This window comes from Haliaeetus leucocephalus, unplaced genomic scaffold (assembly GCF_000737465.1).
Source record: "Haliaeetus leucocephalus isolate CR32 unplaced genomic scaffold, Haliaeetus_leucocephalus-4.0 Scaffold848, whole genome shotgun sequence".
Taxonomy (NCBI): domain Eukaryota; kingdom Metazoa; phylum Chordata; class Aves; order Accipitriformes; family Accipitridae; genus Haliaeetus; species Haliaeetus leucocephalus.
The window spans coordinates 4,713,032-4,725,154 of NW_010973284.1; positions in this window are offsets into that span (position 1 = coordinate 4,713,032).

The following is a 12,123-nucleotide window of genomic DNA, read 5'->3' on the forward strand; positions in this document are numbered from 1 at the left end:
CCACCTCCGGCCCGGCCGCCTGCCGGCCCGGGCGTCACGGGCGGAGAGCGGGAGGAGTCACCCGGCGCGGGGGGACGCACCGCCGCGCCGCGGAGAGAGCCTGCCCGCTCCCCCTCCCTGCTCCCGCGGGGTCCCGCCAAGCCCGCGGGCCACCACCGAGCCCCCGCGGCCGGGCAGCCAGGGCCCCCCGCCCCCCCCCCTCCTCCACACACACACACACAGGCGGAGGGCGGCACCGGGGGAGCGCCGCAAACCAGCCGCAGGCAGCCCGGCGGGGGAGCTGCGTGAGGCGCAGCCGTGCCGCTGCCCATGCCGCGGGGAGGCACCCATCGCTACCCGGGCACTGCGCGGCGCGCTGGTGTGCCCTCGGCCGAGAGACGTGCCCCGCAGCCGGCTGCAACGGCACCTACACACTGGAGGCAGAAGGATTGGCGGCTGGGAGCCATTCATGTTTTATTTCGCCATTTCATATTGAGTTCCTTCGGAATCGGAGAGGAACGCCCTCTCCTGTGGGACACCCACAGCCGCCCGCGCCCGCCCGCCCGCCCTGAGGGGTGTATGGGTGCGCAGACACGGAGCCATCCGCTTAAGGACACGTTAACTTCAGCAAAGCAGCATTAGGGGGGAAAAAAAAAAACCCCACGCTCGTTCCTCACAGAAACAGTCTCAGAACTGCGATGGCAAACTGAACAGGGTACGCCAAACCGTAACTACGCGCCCGAGTTCCACCGATTCTCTCTCTAAGAGGAGGCGGCCGCGGCGGCGCCCATGCCGGGGAGCGGGACACCCTTCCCCGCCTGGCTGCGGGCACTCGGGAACTCGAGGAAATGTCGCTTTCCCGCGGGTGACTTGCGGCTCCGAGGGGGGCGGCCAGCCCCGGGCTGCCGTAGCGGGCTATACAGCGCGCACAACCGCCCTCAGCTCAGCGGAGGGCAGCGCCCCTCACCAACGCCTCCCGCCCCGCCTGCGCCCTCAGCCTTCCCGCGCGAACGCTCACCGCCTCAGGCAGCCCTCGCCTCAGCTCCCCGCCTCAGGAAGGGGAAGGGGGGAGAGCCGCCGTCCCCTCACCTTCGGACAGCGCTCTGGCCTCCTCCCAGCCGCGGCGGAGCGCCATGTCACCCCTAAGAGGGAGGGAAAGGTGAGTGTGGTGGCTGCTAATGCAGTGGCACCGCCATTCCCGCTTCTCGGGTCCTCGCACTTGCAGGCTATCGCTTTCCAGCAGGTTACGCTTCTCCATTAACTTCCTCCGTAAGGCGGTGAATACAGTGTAATGAGCCCCGGTGATAAAATCTAGGCCTTCTTGCTCCAAGAGCATCAGCCCATCCCACTTGAAATGAAAGGGAAGCACTTAATGTTTATTCATTGATTCTGGTAGAACTGTGTGCTTTTCAAGCAAAAAATACAAGATACTCCCAATCAACTGAATCATCAATCCATGGGCAAAGAGCTGAGGGGATTAAAAAATGCTAATAAATCATAGCTGGTAGCAGTATGTTAATGGAGATGGAATTTATTTTCTCCCATAAAGGGTTCCCGGTTAACCCCAACTTGCTATCTCCTAGCAATTAGTGGTGTCATGCTCGTAAAGCACAGATGAGGAGTCCAGATCAGTCCAATACACAATTACTATCCTCCAAACAATTCTCATGAAACACCTCAGACTGCTAAACACACAATATGCCTGACAAACAAAGAGGAAATAAATTAAAGGGTGAGCAATGTAACACTTTGTAGCCTCTGGCCAAATGCATGCAAGCGCATAGGCTTGCCATCTACCTACGTCTCACAGAGGCATGTCACTGCCATAACTTTGTTCAACTTTAATCCTTCTGCATACAGCCATTCATTGCAATGTTTTCTCACCAAATGCTGAAGAGTTTTTACATCACAATTGGCTGTTTTGCAAGAAGGCCACCTCATGAAAGCATGCAAAAAAGGAGTTAGGAGCGATGGGAAATATCTCTGTGAGTTAAGGTGATGGGACACGGTCTCACACCCCATCCCTTCTTGGTATCTTTATGTATTTTGGATGCCACATGAGTTGTTCCCAATGAAGGTATATCTAGAGGAGCAGGAACTCAGCAAAACTCAGGTTGTTGCTCTGGGCGGTTGTGGTGCCAGGCACCTGAGCTTAAAGCAGGGAGATTGCCCATCCTGTGTTCTCAATGTGCTCCCTCCGCTAGTGCCCAAACAGGAAACATTTGGGTATGGATAGTGAGAAACACTATATACAAACCAAATCAATAATTTTGGTCCCAAGTCGCAGCAAGGTATGGACCATGACCTTCTGCTTGGCACATTCAGTGCAAGTGTCAGACTTACAAATTCTCCGAAAAGTATCTTCAGCTCTTCCGTGTACATCAGCCTCATGTCAGTGAGTCATGTTAGTACTCCACATGATAGCATGGACATTTGGTATTGAGTTTACCACCTCTTTTCCCGCCTTTCACCATCTTCGCCCAGCTCTTTCTGAGAAGCTACCAAGGAAGAGGCATGAAGAAGAGCATATAGAAGAGGAGACTCCAATTTGCACAAGGCAGGGAACCGGGAAGTGGGTGAGAAGACCACAGTTAGAAAGGTGAGGGGAAGCGATGACATGCACTAGTTGAAGGGGGTAGCAGAGAGTTACAGGGTCAATACAAAGATGTGTGGATGTGTGTCTGTAACAACATATGTACACTGGGAGCTAGGAGTTACAGGCAATTGATACAGGATTCAAAATGATGCAAGATTAATCAATGAACAACAGAGTGAAGGACAAATTAGAGGATTTTTTACTACTTGGTGAAACTTGCAGAAACTTGGGGAAAAGGGAAGCTTAGTAATGGCTTCAGTCTCTTGCTAGATGGAAATGGTAGAGCGGTTAACAATAATGTAGGAAAGGCAGAAGAGCTCAATAACTATTTCTGGTCTGCATTTGGGGAAGAGCCAAATGATATACGAATATCAGATGATGATGATGATGAAATACATTCCATTACAACAGACACTGAGGAGGATGTTAAACAGAAGCTAATAAAGTTGGGCATCAGCAGGTCTAGGTAACTTGCATCCAAAAGTTTTAAAAGCACTGGCACAGAGTATCTTTAGACCATTAATGTTGATTTTCAATAAATCTTGGAACACTGTGAAAGTTCCAGAGGACTGGATGAAATATTGTACCAATATTTTAAAAGGGTAAACAAGGTGACCAGGGTAATTATGACCTGCCAGCCTGACAAGAACTCTGGGTAATATAATGGGACATTATCTACATTACTTGATTAAAAAAGAATTAAAGGATGGTAACACAGCAAATGCAAATTAATGTGGAAAATAAATCTTGCCAAAATAATTTGATTTCTTTAATGGCATTACAAGTTTAGTTGATCAAGGTAAGTAGGTCTGCAAAATACTTGTTTTGGTAACTTGCAGCATTTTAATTAAGAAGCAAGAATGATACAGGCTCATCACAGCACATATTAAACTGTTCCAACTCTAGCTAACTGACAGTTACAAAGTAGGGAAATAAGAAGTCATCATCAAAGAATGTGTTTCTGGGTCCTACGGCAATTAGTTCTACACTATATTGTATTGATATTAATGGCTCTAAGGAAAGCATAAAATCATCACTTACAAAGTTTGCAAGTGATGTAAGCAACAGGGAGTCATAAATAACAAGTCACGATGTAAAGTATCTGAGACAGCTCGATACCAAGTAATATGCATTTCTGTACAGCCAAATGTAAAAACATGCTCCAAAGAATAAGGACAGTGATTATAGGATGAGAGATTTTGTGCTCTAACAAGTTAAAGCTCAAAAACCTCGAGAGTCATCACGTACAGTCAGAAGAAAATGAGCAGGTGGTGTTGTGCTGTGGCCAACAGGATAATGGAAGCCTTGGTTTTATAAATAGGAGAATATAGAAAGATGTCTTTATTTGTTTTTCTGGTACTAGTCCAACTGCTCCTCAAGTCTGATATCCAAATTCCTTAATTCCTTAATAGAAGCTGAAAAAGAGATGGTTCAGAGAAGACCAATAAGAATGATTTAGATTGAAAGTGAAAATGTTCAATCTATTTCAGTGTCAAAAAAGAAGGTAAAGGGGTGACTCAATCACAGGTTTTAAGTACTTCCAAAATTCAGTGACTGTATGCGAAAGGCAGATGTATTCAGCTTCCCGGTGAGGTCTTCTACCAGTGAAGGGTAATTTAATCACTGAGACACTGACAAGGAACAAGTTAGATTTCCCAGCGCTGGAAAGTCAAAATCAAAATCAGGTGCTTTTAAAAACTATATTTTAACGTAAGCAGGCGTTCAGTCCTGTAATTCTGTTACCCACAAGACACAACTATGTGACCATAGCTGTGGATTCTGGTTACTTGTCTATGCAGAAGTCGATTTCCTTGGGCACTGAGAAGTAACAACCTGTCATCACTTTCAGCATCATCTGACACAGATCATGTGTTCTTGAGCACATGATGGGAGCAGCCGTGTAAATGGTGATGTTTACACTGGTTGAAGGGATGGGTGGACTTGTTCACAGAAGGCAAATCCTTTGAAGCATATTGCATACAAAGATAACTTTTCTCACTCAAGAAGTCTGAGACATACATTGCTGGAAGCTGGGAGGGTATTCCTGACAAGTGTGACTCTGTGATTATCCTGCTACTAAACTCTTCCTCTGGCATCTGCTTCTGGCCACTGTCACAGGCAGGATACTGCTCTTTCTCATGCCAAGCAGTGTCTCAGGTCCATACCAAAGCTGACCCACCCCTGATCTCTGAACAGTGGAGTGAGAGTTTTAGTGGGAGCAGAGAATAGATACTTGATAATCAATAGGCATAGGCACAGGAGAGGGCAAGAACCAGCGGAGACAAGAACAGAAAAACTTAATATTATGGAAGGCCAAAGAGTGACGTGGGTAGGGGATTGTACATGACGCTCTGGACCTCTCCAGAATCTGGCACTGATCGAAACGTTCAGGAGTCTCCTGCTCTGATCTGGTATCATCAAACAATTAGGAAACCTTGCAGCAAAATGTTCATTACTTTCCCAACATAGTTCCTGATACAAATACTCAGCCTTCCACTGATATGGAAGATCTCGAGTAGAAAAGGCTTGTGCTGTGAACCTTAGCGTCCAAACCTCTTGGGTGACTAAAGCTTTTATTCACGGTTCCATGGAATAAAATGGTGGCTTTTTTCCATACAGTTGCTAGTAACTGCTTGCATATCACAATCTGACAGAAACAATACTGTAAATGTTCATTACTACCACCACTGCTAGTGGAGTGCTTAGTGATCATTTAACCAGTTTCTGTTGTAAAAAACCAACTCGCTGGTTACACTCTTCCAAAGACACCAAGAGACTTGCAGTGAAGGTTACAATGTCGTGATTTTGCCCTCTAGTGGCTGAGTGACTAGTCCGACTCCTGTGGCGTCTGTCTTAATATATCTTGATTACCTCATCAGCCTTGAATCTTTGATTTTTCTACATTTTGTGCAAGGTTCATCCATTATACTCAAGTACTGCCTGCACTAGAACAATCTGAATCAATAAAAATGCTTGGCTAAACATCCTCAGAATCCTATATTAAGGTTAACTCAGTATTAGTGAGTCATACAATGAAGCCACTAATACATAAGCACTTAATTCACCTGTGATGCATTTTCCACCAGATATGACTTAATCTCTAGAAAAGAAAAAGACCTGTGAGGTTACTATCTTGTTGCATGGGTCAATTTAGAGTCATTCCATGCTAAATATCTATTCTTATTTTGTCCAGTTTAAATTTTAAACATGCCATGTATCCTTAGGAGTAAAAAAAAGATGGCATTTTAATCCTTTCCACCAGTAAACTCACATAGGTTATGCATTTAAAAGGGAGCATAACTTCTTTACTGTCTATGCTGGCTGAATCTTGAAGCATCCATCATTTTTCTCTCCATATTCCAGACACTGGCCTAGAGGCTCTAAAAGATCTGTGTCTGTATCTGTGCTAAACTTCTCTGTGAGCTTCAGAAAGGGCTTTGGACTTTAATTACATCTTGAGTTTTTCTTTTTGTCTCCCCCTGGCACCCATTTTAGCTTATTAGCCCAAGCTTCATAAGGAAACAACACTTATTCAATTAAATTGTTTGTCTTTCTCTTCCCCTCCCTCCTTGCCGTATCTTTAGGATCTCTTGGCCAATTTCTGCCACAGCTGAAAAAGTGGTAAGTCTCAAAGGAAATTAAGTTCTTACAAGTTTTGTGGCAGTCCACGGCCAGACACAGAGGGGGCGAGCCAAAGCAAGTCTGACTGACCTGCTACGTATTCAGTGTGGCAGCAGCCCATTTGTTAATCAGCCGGTGCTCCAGCTGCTCAGGCAGTATGCATGCACCGCCACGTTACTCTCAGCATATGCTGTTTTGGCCTTGGAGCATTGCAGGGAACGTGGAGGAAGCTGAGGTCATTGTGGTAGGAGGTTCATCATGGACGTGGCAGGGCTAGGGTTTTTGCAAGGAAGAGATCAGAGGGTGAAGACATGAATCCATGTGCAAACAAGGGCTGTTCTTCCAATCCTCAGAGGACAAATTTGCAAGGGTTGTTATTTGGAGTCGGTATTTGAGACGGAGATGTGATACTTACATAATTTGAAAGCCTCTGCTAGGCAAGAAGTCGAATTACAGGATTTAGTAGTCCCTGTTAACAAAAAAACAATCAACGTTTGGATCATTTCATTCATATTGTTTATTTTGCTATTCATCTGTATTTGGAAGCCCTGGAAATGCTTAAGTACCTTTCTGATTACATTCCTGGTCTGGCCAGAAGCAGGAAATGCCTTTAGTGAATACCCATAGGGTTCGAGTATTTGTGAGGGTGTTCCAGATGAACATGTCTGTGCTCAGTAACAAAAAACCTGCCAGGATTTGGAATCGGGAGAAACAGGTTCTTGTTCAACTCTTTATCTGACTTGCTGAGTGACATTCAATCTGTCTGATCCTCTCTCCTTGTGTGTACAGTAGAAGTAGTTATATTTACAGCATGAGTAAGTATTGCACAAGACCTTATGAAGGTCTGTGAAACCACTTTGAGAGTCTTCTATGAAAAGTGTTATGATGATGATGATTACATGAAAAACTATCATTTGGAAGATATGAAATCATCACCTAAATATGTGCTTTCTGGTTCACTGAAACAAAAGACCTTTGAGTTAGCTCCATCTACAGAACTTCATCTTCCTAGAACACTCCATTTGAAGATCTAAAAGTACTTTACAAATAGTTGAAACCCGTTAGTCCCCCTGTGAGGATTAAGCAACCTGCTCCATATTGTTCAAAAACAGCATTTAAGAGTTTGGACTAGAATTGTAGAACTCCTGATTTTACATTCTGTCCTGTGTACACTTGGCTGGGATATCACTTGGCTGCAATATTATTTAATTTCCTCTATCATATAAAAAGTTCCATCTTTCAAAGATGATAGTACCCCAGGAATAATGTTGGAACTGTGCCAGAGGATGGGAGAAGGTAGGAGAACTGAGATTCTCATTGTTTGGATAAAAGTCATAATTCATGCCAGTTCAGTCTAAAAAATCTGCCTTAAGTATGGTATATTGGTGAGGAGGGAGGGACCAGCATATCTCACAACTTCTAGAAGGAAGTTTCTGAGTTGTTGATAGCCCTCTAAAAAGCCATATGCACTTTTCCATACATGCCACCAACATACCTACGCTTCATGGCCAATAGGAAGCACAATGGTGAAGAACAGGTGATTTTTAAACTGAGATTCTCCAAAACGAGACCAGATATGGGCCTACAAGAGAGCTTACAAGCTCATAAAGTAAGTCTACATAAATAATAGTCTCAGGCATTTGTGTGGGCTTCAGCGAACATACTCAGTGCTCGATGTATTCATAGAGGCAAGACTTACTCAATATGCTGGCTGAGAACAAACTGCATCAGACACTTCAGAAAGGAATTCCACCAGCAAACAGTAGTACAGAGGATGTTTTGTGGAAGATTTTTGAATGACTGTTTTTGTGAACAGAAACCCACTCCCTCTAATGTCAACACTTCAGATGCAAGGAAAATTCTAAGAACAAAACAATTTTAGAGAAATCAAAACACTACAATTGAAATTTGACTCAATTTTAGTTTTATTTTGTACTATATATAATTATTTCAAACTGAAAAATCATATAAACATAGGTATTATTAAATAACCCATTATTAAGAATGTTGAAGTGATATCTTTTGATGCGAGAGTCTTGTCTTTTGTTTATTCCAACATAACTATATTCTATGACCAAAAAAGCTGTCAGATTTTTTTACAGATTTGGTATACAAATTAAACAAATCAGTTCATTGTTATACTTATCTAATATAAATGGACACATATTTTATACAGAAAAAATCTAATCCTTTTTAAATCTTGTTTTAATCTGTGCTGTCTTGTAACAGTGAGTTCCATGCACTAATTGTGGTACTTTAAAAGTATTTTCCTTCATCAAAGGGCGCAAAGGGCATCTACTGCACAATTTAACATAATACCTTTTTTTTCTCATATAGGAACAATCGATTTTACTTTACATAATCCACTATTCTGTTTATTTCCCCTATGTTCCTTCTCATTCATCTTTGTTCTGCAAGTTATGACATTCTTAATTTCTCTTTAAATCACAAGTTTCTTTGCATCTTTATATGGTGTCATTTTCAGCTTTTAAATCCTCAGTTACATCCTTATTGACAGGCTGAGGCTATGGCCAGAGCTAAGAGGACCGTGTCACCTAGTTAGAGAAGTGCTGTCATAGCCTTGGTGTTACTGCCCTCTCTTTTGGGGGATAACAGTTACGCAACAACAAGCAGAGCTATCCACATACGCGCCAGACCAGCTAAAAAATCAGTTTCTTCTTGGATGGTCAAACCTAAAAGTTAACACATCCTTCTGGAACAGCCCTAGACAGCTTTAACTTGCTTTTGTCAGAAACATTTAACATTCTGGAAATTCACCTTAAACATAAAAAAATTCTCTACTGTGAGGGTGGCCAAACACTTTTACAGGTTGCCCATAAAGGTTGTGGAGGCTTTACCCTTGGAGATATTCAAAACCCTACTGGACATGGTCCAGGGCAACCTGCTCTAGCTGACCCTGCTTGAGCAGGGGGTTAGAGACCTCCAGAGATCCCTTCCCACCTCTACCATTCTGTGATTATGTGAAAGGCACCTAAATATAAACCAAAGACTAAGGTGGGAACACAGACAAAGTAAAGAGATTAAGGTCAGAAACTACTACTTCTGACTTCTTGTATAGCATATGCTGTAAGAGCAGCACCAAACAGTGATGCATCCCATCTCTGTGCACCTTACAGACATTAGTGTGGAGCACTGGGGCCCTGAGAGGGAGTGCTACAATATAATTTTTTTCTCAATACCTTCCTTCATCACCAATTCCTCCAGATCTGCAGGAGGGAGGAGAGAGAAAGCAGCAGGTCTTGGTAGGAGAAGCAGGGACACAGAGGGAAGGAGCCCAGTGTGTCCTGGGGCATAGGAAAGCAGAGGGCAAGGGAGAGCAGGATCAGTGAGAGCACATATCTTGCATGAAGCTCATATCTTCTGGCTGAAGTAGGAAATATGCTTCAGATACAGTCTTCAGTCCAAGTGTAGAGTTGTCAACATGTCTATGCACATGCAGTTACATATTTCCAGTATGGTTGGTTTTGGGTTGGGTTTTTTTTTGAGGCTGTAAGTAAACAGAAGTAAAAGGTTTATCTAGAATATAATTTTTCTTTCAATGTTATGTGAAGGCTTTGATCTAATATGTATATATGAATTTATCCTTTAGATCTTTCTGGATTCAAAGGAAGAGCTGGGTTTTCTTTAGAAAGGAAAAGAACTGAAACTTACTTGAAAGGAAGTGGTAGATGTAGTTGGCTCATTGTTATCTTAAGCATTTCCCTTCTTTGTTGTGCTGGAGATAAATGAAGAGCTGCTAAGCATGGACATACATGACTCTCAAGCTCTAGTTCATGATTTTTTTGTAATTAAATCATTCAATGCACGATAGAGTCAAACTCCAGCAAAAGGGATTTTATTCTTGAAGGAATTCAGCAGGCACCACTTTTGCAACACTGTCTTGGGTTACCTGCTGTTGTCACGCTGATCTTTTCCACCCTACTTCTCCTTGATGACAGTGGGTGCAGTGGGCATCAAAACCACCATTTTTTGTACATACAATTTTTTTTAAGCTAAGTCTTTTAAAGAAGAAAGGCTCACACATCTGTGCTGCAGATGCAGGTGCATCTTCCTTTCCCCTTAAACAATTTGGGAATACATTGCTCAAGTTCAACCACACTTGAAAGAGGCAACTGGTGACTGCTATAAGAGAAAGTTGCAAATGACTGCCACCACTGGGGGTGCAGCGGAGGGAAGGCAGCTGCTGTAGTAACTTTTAGCAGCAGTGGCTTATCAGTCAGCCACACATAGGTCTAGACCTCTTTGTATGGTTATTTCTCCCCTGTCAGAACTGCCACAGGGAACACAGTGCCCATAGCTCAGGGGAAAGGTGTGATGGAGGGCAGGTAGAGAAGGAGATGGTTAAAAAACATGGGCTCCTCCTGCTTTCATTAGTTCTTCAAGCAGTGAACTGTTCACACACACACAGAGATTTGTTTAAGTACACCCTAAAGTATTCAAGGCATTAATGAAAATCCAAAGCATCTTGTTCATTTCAATTGCTTCTCCACCCACATTCTTCATTGAATTAAAGGATATCCTACACATGCTTTTGTTTCACTTATTCCCCAAAGATCGTTTCATCACACACCAAGCAAGGATCTTCAGCATATTCATAGTAATGTCTCAGCCATGGCATTCAGCATTATGATGTTCCTGGCACAAGGGGTGTTATTAAAGGATTGAAGAGATGAATAGACAGCAGATTTCCCCAGGGCAGCACATCAGAAAATGGACATCAAAAGAACCTGGCTCAAAATGAAGTGGTTATTACCAGCTTCTGGCAAATCCCACTCATTTCTGAACAGTAACACTGTCAGGCTCTGTTAGGGACATGTCCATCCTGGAATACCTCCATAAAACTATGTTTGCTTATCCAGTAAAAGCACTCCCATTTCAACACCCGACCCTCTAGTTGAAGACAGCATAATCTTCATTAGTCAAAAATATTTTGGGCCAAATCCAAATACAACCTTGCTCAAATCATTAGCAATATCCCAGAACAAACATGGCACAGGCTCTGTAGCCATCAAAATTACCTTTGTTTCCCCCAGTCATTTTTCACAAACCTAACTGGATTGCCCTAGAAACCCGACAGATCTCTGAATGTGTGAATATCTCTTACAGGACGTGTAGGTTGTCACATATTACACATCATCCTCACAGACCCCAACAGGATGACAGTCCACAGTCTGTGACAGGAAATTTTTTAAATTTCTATTTCCTCTTTCATCAAGAACTGGTTGGAATTTATTTTCTTAAAGCTATTTTGAACCATGAGCAACAATTCTTGAGTAGGCACTGAGGAGGGAGAAGCACATATACTGACATGATGTCACCACCTGAATTATTATGCTGGGATATAAAAATAGTTTGAAAAGCAGCATGGCCGAAATTACCATATCATTTAATTACAACCTACTTTCATGACAGGCCGTCAGTTAATTAAGAGTGTCAAAATGCTGACTTGCCTCCAGCTTCTACAGGCTTTGCAAATGACATGGAAGTCATCTTTTTAAATAGCAACAGCTTAACTGAAAATGTAAAACCCATAGTGAAACGCTTTGAAAAATGAGGCAGTCAGCTGAACTGACATGAAATTCCCCATACCATAAATTCACTAAGGAAGACAGTTATAACCCATTTAATTTGCTCTCTGAAGATCATATTCACATGACTATTTCTTTTGTGTGTTCAAAACTATTCTTCTGAAATTGGTATCATTTTAAAAGTGTTATAAAACAGGAGCCTTGAGAGACTGTGGTCTCTGCAGCCATGCACACAGCCTTGCTCCAGCACTGGCACCTTCCCTCCAGACTGCTACAATACAGGCAACTGTAAAGCAGGAAAAGGCTTAGAGAAAGCGTTTTTTTTCTTCAGAAGTAAGTCACCTCCACTGATTCTCAAGTAACACATATGACAATAGA